The sequence below is a fragment of the Gorilla gorilla genome, chromosome 4 (genome assembly GCF_029281585.2).
Source record: "Gorilla gorilla gorilla isolate KB3781 chromosome 4, NHGRI_mGorGor1-v2.1_pri, whole genome shotgun sequence".
NCBI classification, from domain to species: domain Eukaryota; kingdom Metazoa; phylum Chordata; class Mammalia; order Primates; family Hominidae; genus Gorilla; species Gorilla gorilla.
In genome coordinates, this window is record NC_073228.2 from 110,082,827 (window position 1) to 110,100,196 (window position 17,370).

A 17,370-nucleotide genomic window follows, 5' to 3' on the forward strand; every position below is an offset into this window, starting at 1 on the left:
AACAGCGAGTCTTTGAGTCTTTCTTTACTCCAAAAGCAACAAAAGAGGCCAGGAGAAATTAAGAGAGGAAAATAAAAAAAAATATTCATAAAAAACCCTTAGACCATCCAAAGAGTGAAAAAAATTCATTTGTATGTGTATGTGGATGATATATGCATTCCATAGAATATACTATTCCAAAAATAAAGAAATTATTCTTTCTTTCAGTAGGAATTAGGGATTTTTTTTTTTAATTAAAAGAGAACAGTCAGAGAACAAGAATGTACTTTCGGAAATTAAAAAAAAAAGTTCCAGAAACTAAATGTTTATTCAAAAAATTATAATATCCAGTTGAGAAATTCAAAATATAGAAAAATTATATAGACTATGAAAATAAAAGAGCAATAAAAAATGCAACATTTAATTTCAGGAAATGAATAGATAAAACAAAGTAGAAGAAAGTATAAAAGACAAAGTAATATATTATCCCAGGACCTAAAATATATGAATATGATAACTAAAGGGCCTACAGGTAACCAAACTAATGAAAAAAAAAAAGGTTCTCACCAACATAAAAGAAACTAAAACATCATGAAATCAAAAGAATAAAGCTGAAGTTTTTGAAGTGGAGAGAAATTATGAATGAAACAGAACCTATTGGTATTTTTAGGAGCATTCCTAGAAGGTGGAAGACAGTAAAGCAAAATTTTAAAATTATGTAGGAATGTTATTTCCAATCTACAACTCTGTACTCAGCCATGCTATTTTTCATGAGGGATATGAAGGTATTTTCAGTCAAGCAAGTGCCTAAAAAATATACTGGAGTAGATAAAGAGAAGTACCTCCAAGTATTAAAAGAGAGAGAGAAAGAGGAAGAGACAGAGAGAAGGGGAGAAAGAGAAACATCTCACTGAATGCAACAGGAGGAATTTTATAGTTTAGATGGAGATTTGAGGACTGAATTCAGCTGAATTCAGATGTGATGGGTGTATATTAATATAAAGGCAATTATTTACTCCAGGGTGGAGAGGTGAGAGAGAGATGTATGAGAAGAAACCAGAAGGCTCAGTTGTGAAAATGATTGCATAAATAATGTTTAAAAATTATTAATATAATGAGAAAATGTGAGTAAAACTAGACAATGTGAGGAGGAAAAGTGTGTGTGTTCAGAGGGGGTGTGTAAGTTAGAAGATACTTGGCATGAGAGGACAAAATTCTTTCTTTCCATAGTAGGTAATCAATAGGTCACTTCTAAACCTGACCATAAGCAACAGTATTATTAACCTGCTACTTAGAAAAATATTATATATAGTTGAAGAAATTGCTACAATTTGAAAATGATAGTATGAATATTCCATCTTGACCAACAAATGTGACAGGGATTGAGGTTGGCGTATTTTTTTTTATTTCTGAATAGAGCTTTCTAACAATATGAGGTCATTTTTACCTTACCAGGATAGCCAGAGTTTTTAACTAAAACAAATCATCCAAGTATTTAACTGAAAAACATTAATATTAACAAAAGATACCAATAGTTGGGATGAAGTTATATTTATATGATGATATGTATGTCATATTGGATCCAGAAGAGTAAACACACAGGAGGTTGACAAGAGGGTACAGTGATTTCAATCTTTGGAGCAGCTTCTCTGTTTCAAACACTGGAAATGAGTGGTAAATTATCAAAAGATAAAAGATACAGGCAGAGTCATAAAAAATGATAAACATTTCAGTAGACCAGAACTCAAATCGTCAGGACTTAGTAATATTATAGATGCAAATATCTGTTAGGTGAGTGGCAGCCTAAGAGTCAGTGTGGGGGAAAATAAGCCCTTCAGTCCACCAGTGGACAAGAGCTAGGCTCTCTGTTTAAATGGGATGCATAGCATTAAAAGTAAACTAATGACCCAGTAGATGTGTAAACCCCTATTTTAAACCACATAATTAAATTTAGTGCTAAGAAATATAACCAAAAATTGACATTAAGCGTTGAATTAATTTTATAGGAGTTCTCTTATGAGATGCCTAAATGTTAAAGAAGCAGAGAATGAGAAATGAAGAATTCCCTTTTATAATAAAAGAAAAAGAAAAAATAAAATATAGATAGGGAAGAATGAAGCAAGGACAAAACAATTCATAAAAAAGGCAATTAGAAAGTTATATGAATATGGCTTTATAGTTATTAAAATTTATGTAAAATATTTTATATATGAATGTATAATATATAGATGAATTTAAGAAAATTGTGAAAAATACATTAGAGCTGAAAAAAAGAAACAATGAATAAAAGCTCTTGGAAATAAAAACAGTGGCCAAAATTTAAAAACTGAATAGGTTATGTATTCTTTCTAGACACACTTACAGAGAGAACTTGAGAAAAGGAGAAAAAATTAAGAATTCCTCCCCATAAAAAGAAGACTCAAAACAGCAGAACATACAGAGATACAGCAACTGAAATACAGCAGGTACATATAGAAGATAAATCAAGAGACTCTAATATATGTCAAATAATAATTTGAGAAGAATGGAGAGAAAAGATAATGCAATAGTGATATATTCTGAAGTAAAAACAAATGAATCAGCATAAGTTGTAAAAATAAAGAGGCAGAACTAAGTACTATATGAGAATATGTAAACATTCTTATGCCAATAAATTTGAAAATTAAATTAAATGAAAAAACTGGAAATAAAATGTGAATTATCAAAATTGATTTGAGGAAGAACAGAAAACCACATTAAAACAATGTATATTAGTAAAATTAAAGGGGTTCTCACAAGTTGCCTCCTCTCACTTTTGACCCTAAAACATCAGGTAAGACAATGATGTGTTGAGGATCCCTTCATTAATACCTCTACAAGAATTAAGATGGTGTTAAGTGCATCTTACTAGCTGGATAGAACTCTAAGGCCTACTACTAATGCAGCAGTAGAATCTTTCAAAAACAATTCTGGATTTGTCTTTGGAGGCTGAGATGGAATATAAACAGAAACAGAAACACCACAAACTTTTTAAAGAAGATAAACTGTTAAAAGCACTGCCATCCTGGGTGAATATGGACTTAAACATTTCAAACTTAAAAAGGATCAGGACATATGTTTTACAAGCAGAAAGCAATCTATGAAAATTTCTCAAAATATTTTCAAAAGGCTTCTTCAGAAGCTTTCAAAGGGGGTCAAAATCCAAAGAGAACAACAACCTGGGAAGCCATGCTCAGAGAAAATAACAAAGACTTAATAGAGAACATTACTCCTCCACAGAATGGGAAAATCTGACATTCGCACAGCAGGATTTCAGAATTGTGAGGGACCATTGACTTGTGTGTTCCTCTTCTTCTTCCCTATTTCAATAGCTGGGTTTATGATAATTACTTAGTCTTAGTCGCCTGCATTCATGCATTTGTGTGTGGAGGTGGGTCGGGGGGACAGAATTTATCTTTTCAGTTCATGTGTCTGCAACAAAAGGAGCCATATCCAAATAGGACATATCATGAGATCCTAGATTTCAAGCCTGATGCTTGATAATACTGGATAATACTTATGGAGGTCTTGGTGGAGGCTGAGAATATTTTGCACGTGAAAGGGTTGTGGATAATACTGCTGGAGAAGGAGGGTGGAGGAACTCGCATAGATGCATTGCATTGGTGACCCTGATTCTGTACCCCACTCAGTACTCACATTCTTGACATATATGACTTCACACTTCCTTTCACTGCAAGGGCATTTTCTATTTTCTACAATTTGAGTTTGACTCAGTGACAAGCATTGACTTTATTTAGCTAACTTTTTCCTTGATTCATTAAGAAAGTGAGTGTTTTGGTATTTTTCACTTACTATTTTCTGGTCTCATAGCTTGAAGCAAAGTAGTTACTCAACAAACATTTATTTGTTATTTTACCTTTTCATCCCCAATGAGAAATCATTCATGACCTTATTCTCTCTCTATCGGCCTTGAGAGGCTGGAAATGAGAAATAATTTTATTTTCCAAACCAGAAAATTCTGACTCTTTTATATTCCCTCTAAATTTGGCTTGCTAAGTTCTGGATTATTTCCTGCATTTATCTCTTCCTTTCAGTACCTCATTTTCAGCTAGCGAGAACCCCTGACTTTTTATCATCGTGCATGGCAATCTGTTAAGTCAAATTCAAAAGTTTTTTAGGTGCTTTTCTAATTTCTAAGTTATTTTGAGCAACAGTTTTACCAATGTTTCAACACTACATGACACAAACTGTCATTTTCCCACCCCTTTTAGTAGTGTAAATATAATTTTTCCCACTCTCAAGCTAATGATCATACATTTTAGGTTTTTATTAAGGTAGCAGTTTAGTACAATAAAGAATAACTTTTACACAGTGGTGGCAACACAAACAAAACTGAGATTTACGTTATATGCCATTCAGATTAATACACAAAATTAATAATATGCTTTTAAGGGTGGAAAATAGAAAGATGACTACCATGTTGCTTCCGAACAAAACTCAGAAGACAGAAATGCTGCTTGGCATTTGTATGTTTCATACAACTATGAAAAAATATTCAGCCTCCCAAAGAAAAACTAAAAGACAATGAGACTCCATCAAAAGCCAGAGTGTCATGAATAAGAAATTTGATAACTATTAAAAAAGAAGTTATCAAGTTACATATTAGTGATAAGAAATAGAAATTATTTTATTATAATTGGAGAAAAACATGGCAATGCCAAACATGTAAAATTAGACTTCACAATTTCACTTCTGCTTATTGCACTTAGAGCAACTCTTATACAAAATACTCAGAAAAGCAAATGAAAGAATTTTATAGCAATATTGTTTATAAGAAGATAAAAAAGAAATCATGTCACTAAATGTCTATCAGTAGAATTAATGTCTTTGAATCTGAAATAGAAAATATTAATACATTAACACAGTGAATTATTATATCTCAATTAAAGCAGGTATATTTCAAAAATACATTTAAAAAGAGCATGTTATGAAACTATATGAATAATGCTAAAAGTTCAAAAACATATAAAACAATATTATGCATTCTTATATATGAGTCTGTCTGTGTTTAGTAATTTTATTTATTTATTTTTTTGACGGAGTCTTGCTCTGTCGCCCAGGCTGGAGTGCAGTGGCGCAATCTCGGCTCACTGCAACCTCTGCCTCCTCGGTTCAAGTGATTCTCCTGCCTCAGCCTCCTGTGTAGCTGGGATTACAGGTGCCTGCCACTATGCCCCACTAATTTTTTGTATTTTTAGCAGAGATGGGGTTTCGCCATGTTGGCCAGGCTGGTCTTGAACTTCTGACCTCAGATGATCTGCCCGCCTCAGTCTCCCAAAGTACTGGGATTACAGGCGCAAGCCACCGCACCTGGCCTAATTTACATTTTATATACATTATTATTTTTAAAAACATTCTCTGCTCTGTTTCTGTTCTAGTGAATCAAGCTTTATCATGGGTGTCTCATTATAAGAGGAGAGTATCTCTCTACTCCAGTTTATCTTAGGAATGGCATGTGACTTGTTTCAGTCCATGAAAAACTAGGGCATATATTATGACTCTTTCAAGATGAAATTTTAAGAACTAGTTTGACATTCTGTATTTACTGTTCTTTCTTTAATGGGACAGGTAATGTCCGAAATAGGACCTGTTATGTCAGCCAGAGACTTAAATTAAACATAATGTAGAGTAGTAGTTCTGTAGCTCACCTATGATTAATTTGCCATGGGAGAAATAAGTTACAAGCTACTTATACTGGTCATTAGTTATCACTGCATAACTTAACCTATGCTGTCTAATTATAATTCATGAGAATGCTGTCTAAAGTATAATTCATGAGAATGCTAAAGAGAAAATTCAAAATAACAGTAACCTCAGTATAAAAGAAATGAGAAGTATAGGTCAGGGGAATGCACAGAGTGCTTTAGCCTCATCTATGCTATTTTATTAACTGAAACATAATTGGAAAATGATATTACACAATGTTGATATCTGGTAAGTCTACTTGGTGGATATCTGAGCATATTTTATACTTTTTTTATATTTCTGAGTGTTTGAATTATTCTGTAATAAAGCAACTCTTTAAAAACAAAAATAAAATGCGAACCATGAAACCCTAAGTGGCATCAAATTTTTGAATATTTTTGTCTTCAGTTAACAACTAAGATACCACCTTTTTGATCTGTTTTGGTGGAAGAAATTATATTTTTGTTCATAAACTAATTACAGTATTAAGTCAATTTTTTATCATCTAAGTAGCACATTAAAAAAAAAGCAAACTTCATAGGCGAGATATATGTCATCCCAACTAAGAATGAAATACAACAGTTCACAATTCCCATTTCACACTGAATATTAAAAAATTACAATTATGTAAATATGTGCAAAAATTAAGTGAATTAAGGCAGTTACAATTTACAGAGACATCTATTAGGTCTGAAGCCTTTAAGAAAGTATTAAGATTAAAAAGTTGCTTTGATTGTTATTGTTGCTATTTTTAATTTTAATATTTAGCTTGTATCCATACCAAGATAACACAGACTGTATTATATCCTATTTTCACAAAAAATTAAACAGTTACCATTTTCATTTTAGGTAGTATGTAAAAGAAAATTAATGGTTATTTAGTGTCATAATATCTCATATAATTCATCTATAAATTTTCCTAATTTGGAAAAGAGTCAAAGGTGAGCAATTAAAGCAATATTCTGTTCTACAAATGAAGATTATTATCAGTCTACAAAATTAATCAGATATGGCAAGAAGTATTTTCAGTAGTAAACAATGATTAGTCTGTAGTTTACTAGTGTTATGAGAATAGAATTGGAATGAATGTTTCTCTGAATCTGTATGCATTTGCATTCCACATTAATAATGCCTTCAATTGACTGAAAGCAGCAAAAAAAAAAATATGCAATTAAGTGTGATAAGTTGAATTTACTCAAACTGGGTCTTAGAAGAGTTTCTAGTGAGATATTGGATTTCACTGAATATACTGTAATATTCTGGTGTCCATTTTTCACGTCTTAAATTACTTTGTCAGTTAAAATGCAGTGGAGTTAATAGTTTGCAAAGTATATATTTTGTCGCAATTTTCCAATAGATAAAATTATGTATACATTAGGGTGGCTTTGGCCACAAATAACAGAAAAATCTAGTCTAAGTTAGCTTAAAAGCATAGAGACATAAAATATCTCCAAAGGCATGTTGAATTCAGGATGGCTCCCCTCATGGTTGAACACCAGTTGCAATAATCCTAGGCATTTCGTCTAGACATTGTCATATCCAGTGGGAGAAAAGGGACTATCTCTGCAGTGTCTCTTAGAGTACTAACATTTCTCTGTAGATCCCTCCTGAGTATATTTGCCCAGAAAATAGTTATGTATTCAACTGTTAATAGATAATGGAAAGAGAAAAGGAATTACCACAATTGGCTCAGGTTTATAAATTTTACCTCTTATCTGGGCCTAGAGTCACTTTGCCCGAGATATATATATATATATATTTTCCTGGTATATATATACATATATTTTCCTGGTGTGTATATGTATATATAATAATATATATATTTTTTCCTGGTGTGTGTGTATATATATATATATATACATACACATCCTACACATATATACATATATACACATCCTGATATATATATATCAGGAAAAACTGTGGTTCTGTTTGCAGAAAAGTGGGGGATTGATTGATTGATGTTGGGTCAATAACCCACAACTTTCTACATAGAAGAAGCTGTAGAAAGATATAAACCAAAAAAAATAAATAAAGCAATAACAGCCCCCAACATACACAAAAATGCACCCAGTCACATACACGTGCACACATGTACACCCACATACTCACACACAAATTCTCTTTAAACTAACCTGAATTAAAATAGACATACAATATTATTAATTTATTTAGAAATTGACTATTTTGAACCATGATTTACAATGGTATCAGCCAGGGTTCTCCAGAAAAACAGAACCAATAGAACACATACTTGTAGACATACATATGAAGACCTTAATTTCAAAGAACTGACTTCCATGATTGTGGGGGCTGGCAAGTCTTAACTATGCAGGGCAGGCTAGCAGGCTAGAAACTCTCAGGCATGAACTGATACTGCAGTCTTGAGGCAGAATTTCTTCTTCCTCAGGGAAACCTGTTGTGATTTTGAGGCCTGTCAATTGATTAGATGATGCCTACTGATGTTACCCAGAAGCATCTCCTTTACTTAACATCCACTGATTGGAGATGTTAACCTTACCTACAAAATACCTCCACAGCAAACCTAGGTTAGTGTGTGAATAACAAGGTAATATAGCCTTTCTAAGTTAACACATAAAACTGACCATAACATATATGTTTTAAGAATGGTGTTACTTTGATTTTCAACTGATGACAACATGATAATTAGGTAATAGATAAATAAATGCCATTATATTTAAAAAAATCACTTTGGTAAGATGTATCTAATTTCTGTTGAAAAATTGGTACTGATAAGTTCATTGTATTTTAAAATTATTTAAGTTATGAAATGTTTCATACATACAGAAGATAATATGCTAAATACCTGTGTACTTATGATCTAGATTTTATAAATGCCATCATTTGTTATAATTTTGACTTTTCATCATTAGTTACATGAAATATTATAGGTGAAACCTTCATCACTCATGTTATTTCTCTACTCTTATCCCAGATGAAGCTATTATATTTAGGTTGGTATATTTCATTCATTTTCATGATTTTATATATTGTATAAACAATATGTACACAAAAATATACATATATATGAGATGGTAGGATGTGTTTTAATTTATCATGTTATCACAATGTAGACATTTTCATGCAATATTTTAAAGTCAACATTAATTTTTTCGTATGTATCCTGTTATATTTACATTTGGTTTATTCATTTTAATAGCTAAACAGTATTCCAATGTATGACTGCAGGAAACTATTTTTTAAGTTTTTCACGTTTACTTCATTCATTCGTCTGAACTTTGTTTCGGGATACTGTGTGAAATGAGAACTATTGATTCATATATGTCACCAAAGGTAACAGTGACATTATTGACTAGACTGAATTAGCCATTCCTCATGGCGTCAGTTCTACTTCTGTCATATATCAAGTTGCTATAGGATTTAGATCTCCTTCTGAGCTCTTTTATATTTAGTTCTTAAATCCTTCTATAAATATCCTTTGATTGCAGTTACTAAATCTTTATGCCAAATCTAAATATCTGGCAGGCCAAGGGAACCCCTTTCTATTCCCCAAGCAAACTCAATTTTCTTCTTCAAAATTGTTTGTCTGTATTTGGCTTTGTATTCATCCATATGAATTCCTGTATCAGAATGTCTAATTCTGGAAAGAATCCTACTAGGAATTTGATTCAAATTGCAAATAACTTACAGGTTAATTTGGGGGAGAATTGACATCATTAATACATTCAGTATCCCAATGGAAATGTAGAGTGTACCTCTATTTTTTTGAACATTTATATATGTCCTAAAATAGATTTTGTTATTTTTCTCTATAAAGTTCTAACAAATACTTCTTATTTATAAGTACCCTGCAGGCTTTAAAAATATTATGAATAAGGTTATCAAATATTATATTTTTGAAATTTTTTCATAAGTATGATTTTGTGATGAAGTCTGAGATCAAGATGCTGGCTGATTCGTGTCCTGGTGAGGGATCTTTTCCTGGCCTACAGAGTTGCCTTCTTTCTATGTCCTCATATAGTCCTTCCTCTAATTGTTGCATAGGGTTGTGCATATTCTTTAAGTAAAGGTTGTCACCTGTGCTTTTCAATTATTCAATTGCATTATTTATTTTTGTCTTCTTATCAAATGAATATGTCAGTCTTTCGCATGTTTTTATAAAGGTCAATTATTCCTCTTGTTTTACATATGTATATGCGTTTTTGTATATATATGTGTATATATATATATATCTCGCTATATCTGGCGAATACATGGTCAGACTTTTAAAAATTCTTCCTGAAGTGTTTGGAATTATTTTTAATTGATTAATATTTCTGATCAAATATTTACAAGTACAAATAACTGTAGAGATTTAATAAGCTGAGAGAACACACCATTAAGGAAAGTTTGATATTTTGGAAAAAAGACCAAAAATAACACAGTTTTTTTTTTTATTTAAAGCTTATTTATGTTATCAAGGACTCAAGTTTATTTCTCATTTATTGCCATCATCATTTTGCACATCTTGTTGGTTTACATTCAGTGGAAGAAAGGAAGGACTTCCTCCCCAGTCATACATATTAAAGTTCTTCTTTTGGGTCTAATTCAGAACATAAAACAAAACAAAAAAGCCTGAATCAGTACCTAGGACAAAAACAGTCCTTAGTGAAACTTAGAGCTGTGCTTGCCAAACCATTTATTGTAGTAGTTCTCACCTTGACTCCATATTGCTATCATTTTGCAGGCTTTAATATGTACTAATGCCTATATCGCAACCCCAGAGATTCTGATTTTTATCTACGTTAATGGAGTCAGGAGCTATATTTAGGTGATTATAATATGCTAGCAGTGTTGAGACTCATGTCATTAAAATGGGAATGGAAGAATCATGCTTTATTGGACGAGTCTGTGTAAAATGGGTACAGAGGTGTCAACCACAGTGTACGTGACATAAAAATATATTTATTTTAAAGATGTCTTTATTTCACCTTTGTTCATGAAAGATAGAATTTCAGACTGACAGAAGTTTTCTCTGAGTACAAATAAGAGTATTTCATTTCCATCTGGACTCTAATGTTTCAGACGAGAAGTCTGTTGTGTCTTTTCTCCACCAAATTATCGATCATTTGAGATACTGTGTGATTTTCTTCTTTTTACCCTCTTCCTCTGGCTAATTTTAAGCTATCTTTCATTTTTTTTAATTCCTGAAGTTACACTAAGGTGTTTAGGTTTGGACTTATCTACTTTTATTTATCTTATTATGTAATGTTCTCCTGCAATCCAAAGACTAATATCTTTCTTCACCTCTGACAAAATTCTCCACAGTTATCATTTTACCTATCCCCCTAATTCTTAGATTTGTAAAAGTAAAGGGGCTGGCTCGGTGGCTCACACCTGTAATCCCAACACTTTGGGAGGCCGAGGTGGGTGGATCACGAGGTCAGGAGATCGAGACCATCCTGGCCAAAATGGTGAAACCCCATCTCTACTAAAAATACAGAAAATTAGTCAGGTGTGGTGACGGGTGCCTGTAGTCCCAGCTACTCAGGAGGCTGAGGCAGGAGAATGGCGTGAACCCAGGAGGCGGAGCTTGAAGTGAGCCGAGATTGCGCCACTGCCCACCAGCCTGGGTGACAGAGCGAGACTCCATCTCAAAAAAAAAAAAAAAAAAAAAAAAAGAAAAACAAAAACAAAAACAAAAAAGAAAAAAAAAGTAAAGAACAACAATTGCTGTTTCTTTTTTAAAACATCAGCTGTCATGAGTACATCCTGTTGGTTGTTGCAACAATACATAATATCTGTTCTCTCATTTTGCCCTACTAAAACACTCCTAATTATTTCATGGTGATAATATGTCCAGTTAAAATATTTGGATTCAAGATATGTCTTCCTATGGGGAGTTGCCATGTGATGCAAGTTAAATAAGTGGATAATGTTGGCTGGAGAGTCCACTAAAGCTCATTCAAAGGAATAGAGACTTATAGTTAGTTGTACAGTACTGTACACCTAAAAAAATTGTCAAAGGTAGATATTATTTTATGTATTTTGACCATAATAAAAAAGGAATAAAAACTGAAAAGCTTGTCTTCTTTTCTGTTGACCTTTATTTACTTCTTCTTTCCTAGAAAAACAGTTTCAGTGATAGGAGGTGAAGGAAAAGCTAAACAGTAAAAGAGAAGGAATATGAAACACAAAGGAATTTTTCTCCTTCATTAGTTACCTTAAATAATCTACTTGTCCTTATTTTTCACATCCAGATTTCTTGTTTTGTGAAAATAAATTTTTAAAAAACTATTATTTTGTTAAGCCACAAAAATTGAGTGTGTGTGTGTGTGTGTGTTTAGGCTTATAAGGGAGTTAAATTCAATCTAAATTTAATCCTGAAAAACATCTGGTTAATTGAACATATGTTCCTTTTGGTGTCAGTTTTAAACAAGGTAAATTATACAGGTTTGAATGAGAGACCATAAGTGTTGTACAATTATGGAAAACAAAAAATGAATAGCCATTATTCCTTAGGTCAGAGATAGTAGAAAAGAGAATTCATAGGTTATTTTTAAAGTGGAAAAGATGATCATAAATTCCTTTAGTCTGTTTTGCCATGCCCAGAATTTCTGACAATGTAACTGTAGTTTTCCCTATTATCCAATTTAAAATCAATAATAATCTTTATTTATATTGTAGTTATACTTTTAACTTTCCACTCCAAACATATTAATGTATTTCACTTTTCTTAAGTTATTTAACACCTAGATGTCTACATTGCACACCAATCATCATAGTTTGGACAATCTAGCCAGTAAGTCAGTGATATTCTATCACTCTGAGTCCTTAATGAGGAGATAAGTTTCTATATTACAATTTTTTATAGTAACTTTCTGATGTAAGTTTACATGCATTTACATTTATATTTTTTATATGATTCAAATACATACAATTCTTTTTCCTTGAGTATCTATGTAAAAAATATTTTGTAGTTAAGTTCCAAGCTTCTGTCTGAAAAGTGAAAACTTAAATCCTAAGGGATTATTTAGTTTGGGATTGAAAATAGAGATAAAAAAGCCCCAAGTATATTGTGAACAGTTTCCAAAACCCTGAACCATTCTGTGAACCTACGAACTTAACTTTTGTTCTCCCTTGATAGCCAGTGCTGTTTTGAGACCAATTTTTGTGGTTTCATTTGGGTTCAGAGTCTAATTCTAATGCCAGTTGGTAAGAATGAAAAAATGAACGAAACCCTAGAGAAGTTTCCAAACCCACAGAGCTGAGCAAAGGGTAGGGAATTTATTTTGAGTTTCAGGTTTCCTAGCATTTCAAATGAAAGAAAACCAAAGGTAAAATGTAGTAGACATGACATTTGTGAATGAAAACCAATATAAAGTTTGCTTTAACTGATTCAGGGTGGTTGGAGTTACCTTCATCCTATCTGCAGAAGAGTCTGATTTTCTTCTGCTTTACCTGCTCTCCACAGGAATGGAAGGAAACGATGTTTCATTTAGCTACATTGAAAACCCAGACTTTAAAACAAAAGTTTAAATTTATCTCACTCTCATCTTTACTCATCAACATTTCCTTAAGTGTTATTAGTTTTCTATGCTCAAATCCTTTTTATTTCTTCTCTGTTTCTTTCGTTGTCCTTTACTGTAAAATTTAAAATCTCTAAATAACTAATAGTTCTGTGAAATCTTACTATTTTTTCTAAAACATTAAACCCTTATTTTAAAGTAAACTAGAAAAATATTACAGAGATCACTTGTTAATGTGTCTTACATAAAGTATGTCAAACATGCTTTTGTGAAGAAAATAAAGAGGCTTTCAGAAATTGACCTACTATAGACTAGCAGATTTTTATTAAAATAAACAAATTATTAAAGAAAATACCCCAGGTCAGATTAGCGTCTATGAGAACCCAAGAGAAATAAGATAATGAAGTACAACGATCAGTATTCTCTAACAACTGACACTCTCTTCCTGTAATTTTTAAACTATATATTATTTTGTTGTATTCTGTACATTCTTGTCTCCTCTATAAAGATCAGCACAGCTTATCACTCAGACACTGATTTTATATTCAATAAGTTGTCTTAGGCCTTGTGTGGTGGCTCACACCTGTACTCCCAGCACTTTGGGAGGTCGAGGCAGATTGCTCGAGGTCAGGAGTTCAAGACTAGCCTGGCCAACATGGTGAAACCCCATCTCTACTAAAAATACAAAAAATCAGCAGGGCATGGTGGCAGGCACCTGTAATCCCAGCTACTTGGGAGGCTGTGGCAGGAGAATCCCTTGAACCCAGGAGGCAGAGATTGCAGTTAGTCAAGATTGCACCACTGCATTTCAGCCTGGGAGACAGAGGGAGACTTTGTATCTATAAATAAATAAATAAATAAATAAATAAATAAATAGTCTTAGACACTTTTGGATTAACCAGGCACATAGTATTTAATAAATAAGAATCTTTTGAATATAGACACGTTCATTCAGATTACATTTATAATAATTCTCACATTAAGCCAATGGCAAATTATATCTATATATAAAAACAAATTACTTCTCTGCCTGAAATTTTCTGTCAAAAATATTTTTCTGAGCTTTTTGTAGCCCCAAAATAAGGATTTTTTTTTTTTCATTAGAACTTTGTAATTTTTTTCATTTGTGGTCCACATTGACTCACCAATTTAAGAAATAGTTATGAATATCTCAGTGGAAGTTTCGTTTGTTGTGCTGGCTTTCTGAGGGACAACATTTTCTTCAGAAAATGTTATAATTATACAGTACCTTACTTTGTTTTTCCCTCTAGCTGTTGCCTGGAAATTTGGCTTGTCTTTGAGGTCTGTCAAATCAAAATCACTAACACAGTTTGCTTTTTAATTGTTTTTTAAATTTAAAGGTCAGCTTGGCTGTTCAAGCCATGTCTTATTGTATATTCCCCACTGAAAAAAATAAGCTGAAGATAATATCAAATGACATTTTTAAACTTTGCAAAGTACACAGGTATTTTACATAAAATACACAAGTTCCAAATGCTAACAATGAAATACTGAAATCAAGAAAATTATTTAAAGAAACTCCAGTATATTTACATCTTTTATGTCTATGATCCACTCACTTTCAGAGTTTCCAAAGACTGAATTGAGCCTTATTTCTAAATCAGCACAATTAGCATATTTGTTCCTTAAAGTTTGTATGTCTTTTAAATATTTAATCTTGCTTATTATATCAGAATTGAATAAAAACTTATACAAATGTTGAAAAGATTTCTATATCCATTTTAAAACACTTGTGAAAGTCAGGCAAACCTGGCCATTTCAAACATATTACAATTTCATAATGGGCACAAAAAGCTATGTAGAAGGCACTATGATTATTTTATTGAAGGGAAATTTATAATTGAAAGTAGAAGTGTACAAGACTGCCCCAATCACCTAATGTCTGTTTTCTAGTCATCAATTGAACTGAAAGATAGAGGTAAGCTGTCAAATTCACTAGCAGTTTTAAAGAAATGTCTTTTCTGTTCAATTCCAGGCTGCGAATTAAAGCACATGAATGCGAGTTTTGCCACATGGTGCACGTGACTGATTTTAAAATGTCTGGATGCAAGAGATGTCACCTGGCAAATGGTCCTGACTGTCACAACAACTGATCTCAGAGCACTTGTCCTTCTTTACTGTTACCACAGTCCCAGCCTCTGATTCTCTAATTCTAATTTCCACTAAGGAGTGGCACCTTATTTTTTGACAGTTTTTTTAAAGTAGTGTACTGGTCCTGGCATTTTAAAAAAATCTTTTCTTCAAACTTATTTTTTAAAAGATGCAGGAAAAATACAAAAGAATCCTTTATATCCTTTACCACCCACATACCCCCAATTTTAACATATTTTAACATACAGGAAGTCCTCACTTAAGATTTTCAATAGGTTCTTGGAAACTGTGACTTTATTTGAAACAGCTTAAAAGGAGATCAATTTTACCATAGGCTAGTTGATTAGCTAACAAAGGTTAAGTTCCTATGACATACTTTCTGTCACAAAAACATTACCAAGCTTCGCAGTAAGAGAACTAAAACACTTCTAATATGAAACATTGAAATAAATGTCAGCTACACATACATTTAAGAAATATTAATAAAAACAAATAAGAATTATTTTCTGAATTTTAGGGGAATCAGTGAGTATCATGGCAGTGGTAGGTTAGATTAAGGAATAAATACTTGCAAAATGAAAATTGTTAGAAGTCCCTCCTCCCGCCAGGCAGTTCGGAAACAATCACAGAAATCGCAGACTCCCTGAGCAATATTGTACTACATCACTTACGACATGCATGTATATGATTATCACCTACTGTACAAATGTTTATTTCACAATAATTTGTATTCATTCATTCATTTTCCAACTCGATTATTCCAGTTCATAGTGGCACACCTCAGGGTGCAAGGACGAAACAGCCCTGGCCAAGATGCCACTCCACACCAGGGCACACTCACACCCACACTCACACTTACTCAGACTGAGACCATTGAGACATATCCATAGCTTAGACATAACCTAATGTGTCTAACAGCTTTGGGATGTGGGTGGAAACCAGAGTACCCAGAGAAAGCCCACACAGACATGCAGAGAATGTGCAAACTGTACACAGACAATGACCTTCCCCAAGCGGAATTGATTTTTTCTCAACGTTATAACTAAAGGACGTCCAACAAAACATTATTCAAGTGCTTGTTGTATATGTTTTACACACACTCATTTATGTATGTGTGTGTGTAATATATGTGTATATTGGTAGTTGATATTAATTTTATTTTGATATTTTATTATTTATATTCTATACATATGATATATGTGTATATTTTACCCGCAACCATTGGACAATAATCTGCAGACATGATGCTCCATTAATCCTAAATACTTCCATTTGCATTTTCAAAGGATCAAGGACATTCTCTTACATAATTCAGTACCATTATAAAAATCAGATAATTAAATTTATATAATTCTATAACTGGCAGCCATATTTTAGATTTTATCCACTTTCCAATTACGTCCTTTATAGCAAAATAAAATCCCAGGTGGTGCATTGCATCCAGTTTTCATAATTCTTTAGACTCCCTGAATCTGAAACAGATTTACAGTCCTGCATCTCAGTATACTGATATTTTTGAAGAGGACAGGACAGTTATTTTGTGTAGTGTTTCTCAATTTGGGCTTCACTTCTGTTTTCTCATAAAAAGGTTATGCAGTTTTGACAAGAATACCCTGGGTGTGAAGTTATGGTCTTAGTGCACAGTATCAGTAGAGTATGAGGCTGATTTTTCCCATTATTGGTAAATATTAATTCAGATCCCTTAGTAGGGTGGTTTTCTTTCTGCAATGTTTCTAAGTGGAACACTGAACTTTTCTCTTTATAATGAATAAATATCATATTTGAAAACTTTTGAGACCGTATAAATAACCCTCAACTATCAAACTTCCACCTGCTGATTTTACCATCTATTGATAATTCCTGCTTGAATCAATAATGATGATTGTTGCCAGCATAATGTGATTATTCTTTCTACATTTACTACTTGGACTTCTACTACAAGGAATAACTTTCCTATTTATTTATTCATTTATTTGCCTATTAGTTTATTTATTAATAATTGACTAATGAAAAGTAGATTACTAAATAATATAGGTACTTTTTTGCCATTTACTTTTTTCACTTA